This window comes from Mangifera indica, chromosome 9 (assembly GCF_011075055.1).
Source record: "Mangifera indica cultivar Alphonso chromosome 9, CATAS_Mindica_2.1, whole genome shotgun sequence".
NCBI classification, from domain to species: domain Eukaryota; kingdom Viridiplantae; phylum Streptophyta; class Magnoliopsida; order Sapindales; family Anacardiaceae; genus Mangifera; species Mangifera indica.
In genome coordinates, this window is record NC_058145.1 from 8,592,610 (window position 1) to 8,598,656 (window position 6,047).

Sequence of the window (6,047 nt, forward strand, 5' to 3'; positions counted from 1 at the left end):
GAACAAGTATTTTGGCCTCGTGTAAATATGTCAACATAATTTGTATTTTTATGTATATAAACTTTATGGATATATTAAATCAATAAAATAAATAGTCAGATGTGACGCAACTCTGTTATGGCTACATCATTCATCTATATGCATTTAGAATTATTGAACAATAAAATTATCTATGAATATATATTTTTTATATAACTAAATATATAAATAATATATTATTATATGATTAGATAACTTTAAATTAAAAATAAAATAATATTTAATTATCTAATAATACATCATTTATATACTCAAATTATACATAATATATATATATATATATATATATATATATATATATATATATATATATATATATATATATATATATAACATTGCAGAAAGCAATATTTCTTGGTTTGGATATAATAACTTGTATGTATCTATTATTGTTTAAATAAGGAATTAATTATAGATTCTTTTTATTAGAGAATAAAAGTAAAAAGTGATGCAATCAGAATGATAATAGGAATCTCTTGCATGAGTGTAAAGAAACTTGGAGATGTTTGTATATGTTTACATCTTGCATAAGAGGATCATGAGTTGGATTTTAGGTTTGCAAAGGTATGGATCTTAAGCTAACGAGGAAAGATTAGCATGGTCAATAAATAGGTTAAGTTTTTTGTTTAGTTGACACATACTCAAACCAAGAGCGTCATTATTAGCATATGTACTCATCCCTACTAGGAGTCTACTTTGAAATTTTCAATTTCCCAATAAGTACGTGTAGTCATACTAGTCACCCTATAGTTAATATTTAAAATAGAATCAGATAGGACGATCAACAAACAACGACTAAGTAATTCTTCAATTTAAATATTGCAATTTAATGAAACTTAATCGAAGACTTAGACATCCTAATAAGCAACTAGCTATTAAAAGACTTCGATTTTATAGTATATAAAAAAGAACGTTTTGATACTGTGGTTATAATTTTAATAAAGGAATGACTCATGCAAATTCTACGACACAATACATTCATAATAAACATCCAATAGAATGTTAACTTTTCTCATAAAAGAGATGTCATTAATATAGATATAATTCCATATTATTTAAATTTAAATCATAAATTAAGATCCTAAATGAAAGGAGTTTCAAATATACATTTCCCTCCAAAAAAGTTGTCTATAAAAGAAAAAAATAGAGAAAAGCAAAGTAAAGAAAAGGAAAGACCATCTTTTATTTGCATATGTCTTCAGCAAAAAAGTGCTTATATCACAGTTGACGGTTCAAAGAGAGATTCAGACAAATCTAAATTGTGAATAGATTGAGTTTGTGAGTAGGGCTTTAGCTATATTGGAGAGCAAGTCCATGTTGGCAGAAGAGATAAAAACTACTCAATTAACTGATGATTGGTGTAAACAGAAAGTTTAGAGAGTTTAGGATGGTCTCGAAACATATTTCAAATTGATGATGGTGTTCTCAAGTTCAAAGACAGGTTATATGTTCCACTGGTAGTTGAATTGAGATAGAAAATTATTTTAGAGACTCACAATTCTCTTTATACTACTTACCTTGAGGGTGTAAAGATGTATTAAGATTTGAAAAAAATGTTTTTAATGGTCAAGTATGAAGAATAATGCAGGTGAGTTCTCACATGTCAGCAAGTTAAGGTCGAGCATTAGAAATCATTAAGATTGCTTCAACCTCTGAATATGCCTAAGTAGAAATGGGAGCATATCTATATGGACTTTATTGTTGGGTTCCTAGAGGTTCAGACTAGATATAATGCGTTATGGATCATAGTTGATAAGTTGAATAAAACAATGCATTTTTTGCCTATTAAAGACATCACCTCTACAGATTAGTTAATGAAGTTGTATATGAGAGGGCATAATTCTAAGAACCAAACTAGAGCATAAACCATTTTATATATTAGTTATGGTTAAACTGATTGGACCGTTTTGACTAGTCGATCCAATCGGATTTTCTAATTTTGTGTAAACATTCTAAAAAAAATTATGTTTGATTACATGTTATTTGCATATTAAATTTTAATCTATGCATAATGTTCAATTTAATTCTTTCAAAACACGTGTTGAAAATCTATTATAAATTAATTATATAACAACTATTACAACGCAAGTTAAAACAAAAATCAAATCTACTACATTAAACAAAACACATGAACGGATTGAACAAAACACAAATTATTCACCATTCAACATATCATTAAACGTCAATTTGACAATATATGCATTCAACAAAATATAACACTAACCAACCAACATAACCATTGTTGAACAAATAATATCCAATCAATATTTAACAAAACATATCAAAATCAATATTCAACAAAATATAATTAGTCTAACATAAAGTTTAATAAATAAGTAATTTGTCATTTTTCAATATCAGTAATGATAACAGATCTTGTCATCGTTCCTATTGCACCATTCATCATTTATTCATTTTTTACGTTATCTTTTTCAATAACACTATCTACAAAATTTACAATTGAAAATTTCAATTTCTTTTAGTCTAAAAAGTAGTCATTTATGAAAATGTGTAAATGTTTGTGGCTATGTGTTAAAAAAATGTTGTTATCTAAGAAATTATGTGACAAATCATGATTGGCTGAATCATTACTAATGGGAATAAATGTTTCTCTATAAAGCATTTGTTCTAATTCATTTGCATTAAGTTCACTGAAGTCTTCTTTAGCGTCCACTATCCAAAAGTCAGTTTTATCAATACTTCCACAATTAATTGGATCAAAATTTGTTTTTTTGTAACATAACCTAAATGACCAAAATGCAAACAATCAATAAACATGATAAAATAGCCTAAATAGAAATATTCAGAAATTTAATGACGCATAATTGACAATTTTGTAACCTATTTTTGCAATTGTAAATTATAATAAATAAAAACAAGATCATTTAAACGTTAATGCTTCAATCTATTCTCTTCTTAGTATATATACGTTCAACAACACTCCAATTATACTCATAGCCTAAAGATGTTGAAGTTTGACTAAGAATTTTAGTTGCAAACTTTTGTAAATTGTGAGTTTGGTATTCAAATGTTCTCCACTATTTATCTGATACAAAATGACACGTAAATAAATATGCAATAGAATTTTATAACTTATCAAAAGAATTAAGACATAAAAAGCATATAAATTTAATTCATACCAAGTCGTATAGATTTGCATGTTTCAATAGCAAGTTAACATGAAAAACTCCCCTCATAATCGCAAAAAAATTCTACTCTTTTTCACTTGGCCATACTAACATTAAACATAGATGTTTTACTTTTAACAACATTTAAAAAACCTTACAATACCTTTGGCTTTGTGCAAAAAGATTCATAGTCATACTGAATGAGTGGATTCAAGTAATACACAGTTACATGAATACTTTGATGTAATGTCCTATCTCACCTCAACTTAATTATTTGAGTATGAGGCTTGTAGAATTTTTTTTTATTTTTGAAAAAACTTATTTATCCTCATCCTAGCTCTATACATTTCAGCATAGACATATCTTAACGCAAACCTCTCATCTGAGTCCACAATACAAAGCAAATGCATCAATGAACTCATAACTTTTACAATTATACCTATTGTGTTCTAAATACATTATTTAGAATTATGGTCACAACCTCTTTACCCTTATTGCTTTTTGAATATCTGGAATCAATAAAAAAAATGTCAATGACCATCACTTGCAAGTTATGCTTATGTTCAAAGAGACTTTTCAATATAATGAAAGTCATAGCAAACTAGGTTGCACCAAGGCAGAAAATTTCTCTCTATCATTCTTTCTTCTTCAACCAAGCTATCAATAATGTATGATTATAAATAAATTTTGTTTACCCTTATTGCTTTTTGAATATCTGGAATCAATAAAAAAATATGTCAGAGACCATCACTTGCAAGTTATGCTTATGTTCAAAGAGACTTTTCAATATAATGAAAGTCATAGCAAACTAGGTTGCACCAAGGCAGAAAATTTCTCTCTATCATTCTTTCTTCTTCAACCAAGCTATTAGTAATGTATGATTATAAATAAATTTTGTCACAAGTACTGCACTTTTGAAAATTCTAACAATGTAATCCATTTCACCAATATCTCTTAAAATAAAATTGATGCAATGTGCTGCATAAGACAACTAAGTAATATTTTGATATTTTTCAAACAACAATCTTCTAATAGCTTTATAATTAGTTGCATTATCAATCACAAAATGGACAATGCTCTTAAGCTCAACATATAAAACAATTTCTTCAAACAACCCAAGAAATATGTCGACTTCCTTTACAACATCATATGCATATATTAATTTGATAGAACAAATCTCTTGATCTATTTGAAATGTCTATCCAACTATCAACCATGAGTGTACAACTAACATTTGCCCAAATTTTTTTTGTAACTATCAAGAAGTAATTGAACTTCCTTCTTTGCATTGTTTAACAAATTCAGTCATGCTTCATAATATGTTGGTTATTTATATCCAAAACCAATTGCAGTTATGACATCTAAAATAGGTTGGAAATAAATAAAAGTTAATGCATTAAGATCGATGTAAACAATATATAAGAACCTAACAATAGTCATTTCAACTTTTCATTTGGCTTCTTTTCTAGCCAAAACACTTCTTATTTAGCCAAAACACTTCTTATTAAGGGTTGAGACCTACTAATAGTATTTCCCAATTGGTCTTTTTTTTTTTTTAAATCATTTGCAAGTCTACTTTATTTTCTAGAAAACCCAATATTACCTTTATTCATGTTCATTGAAGGAGACAACCTTTCACATTATTCACTTGTAATATTACCCTGAAATTGAGATACACTAGCACCATAATAGGTTGCATGCCTATGAAAAATCTTGTCTTTTTTTATTTTTTTTCTGCAATCTTATCTAATGCATTTACCATTAGATATCTAACATTATGAGGAATTTTAGTGAATGGACCAACATCCCCTTTTATCTTGGCTAAATGTTACTTTATTCTTTATGTACCATTTCCCCTTGTTGTCTTACCATAACATAAATAATTTAAATTTTCCTTTCATTTTCATCTATACTCTTAGAAACGTGTGTCTAAGTAATATCACATTTCACTTGATATGGTGTCAAAGAAGCCTTAGATCTAGATGATAACATTCTTCCATTTTATCTATTTTTGCATATAATAAAAATAACCATAAAATCAAAGAGATAGTGTGTGTGTGTGTGTGTGTGTGTGTATAAAATTCATAATTATATAAGAAGATTGAATCGTATAGAGGCATAATCATATAATGACTATCATATGTATGTAATTCACGCAATAATTTAAAATCATATAATAATTCTCATACGATACCGATCGCACTGTACGAAAGCATAATCATATAACAACTATCATCATAGGTAATTCATGCAATAATTTAAAATCATATAATTACTATCATATAATTGTAACATTTCTCCCCTGAATTACTATCCTTCGAAAGAGAAATATTACGAATTAATATCTGAAGTGTTTATTATTTAAAAAAAAAAAACTACTTTAAACTAAACTACTAAAAGTGTTTAGAAATTATTCTAAGAAAACTAAAAATTTGGAAGCGAACAAAAGATGTATATATCTCGTATGAAAACTCATCTAAAAGTATTTGAAAACATAGAGTAATCATATACAACTGTACAACCATATAAAGAAGGTCAAAAGTCAATAAGACATGTGACTGTATACATGTAACATAAACTAGAGATAACTTACTCCAACCGAATCTATCTTCGCTGACCTGACCCTATCTCGCAGCTACCACAATCACTCGTACCTACAATCATGAAAGAAAAGGAAGTGAGAGATAAGAACACTCAATAAGGGAAAAGAATTAAGTGAACTATCTCATTTCTTGTTCTAACTCACTTCTAGGACTCAATCTCACATCATAACCTCCATAAGGAATCAAAAGGATAATCTAGTTCATTCTTTACTATTTGGGTCATACTTTGTCCCATCTGGTGTCCATTTGATAGTTTTTAGAAGTTGATTACAAAGAT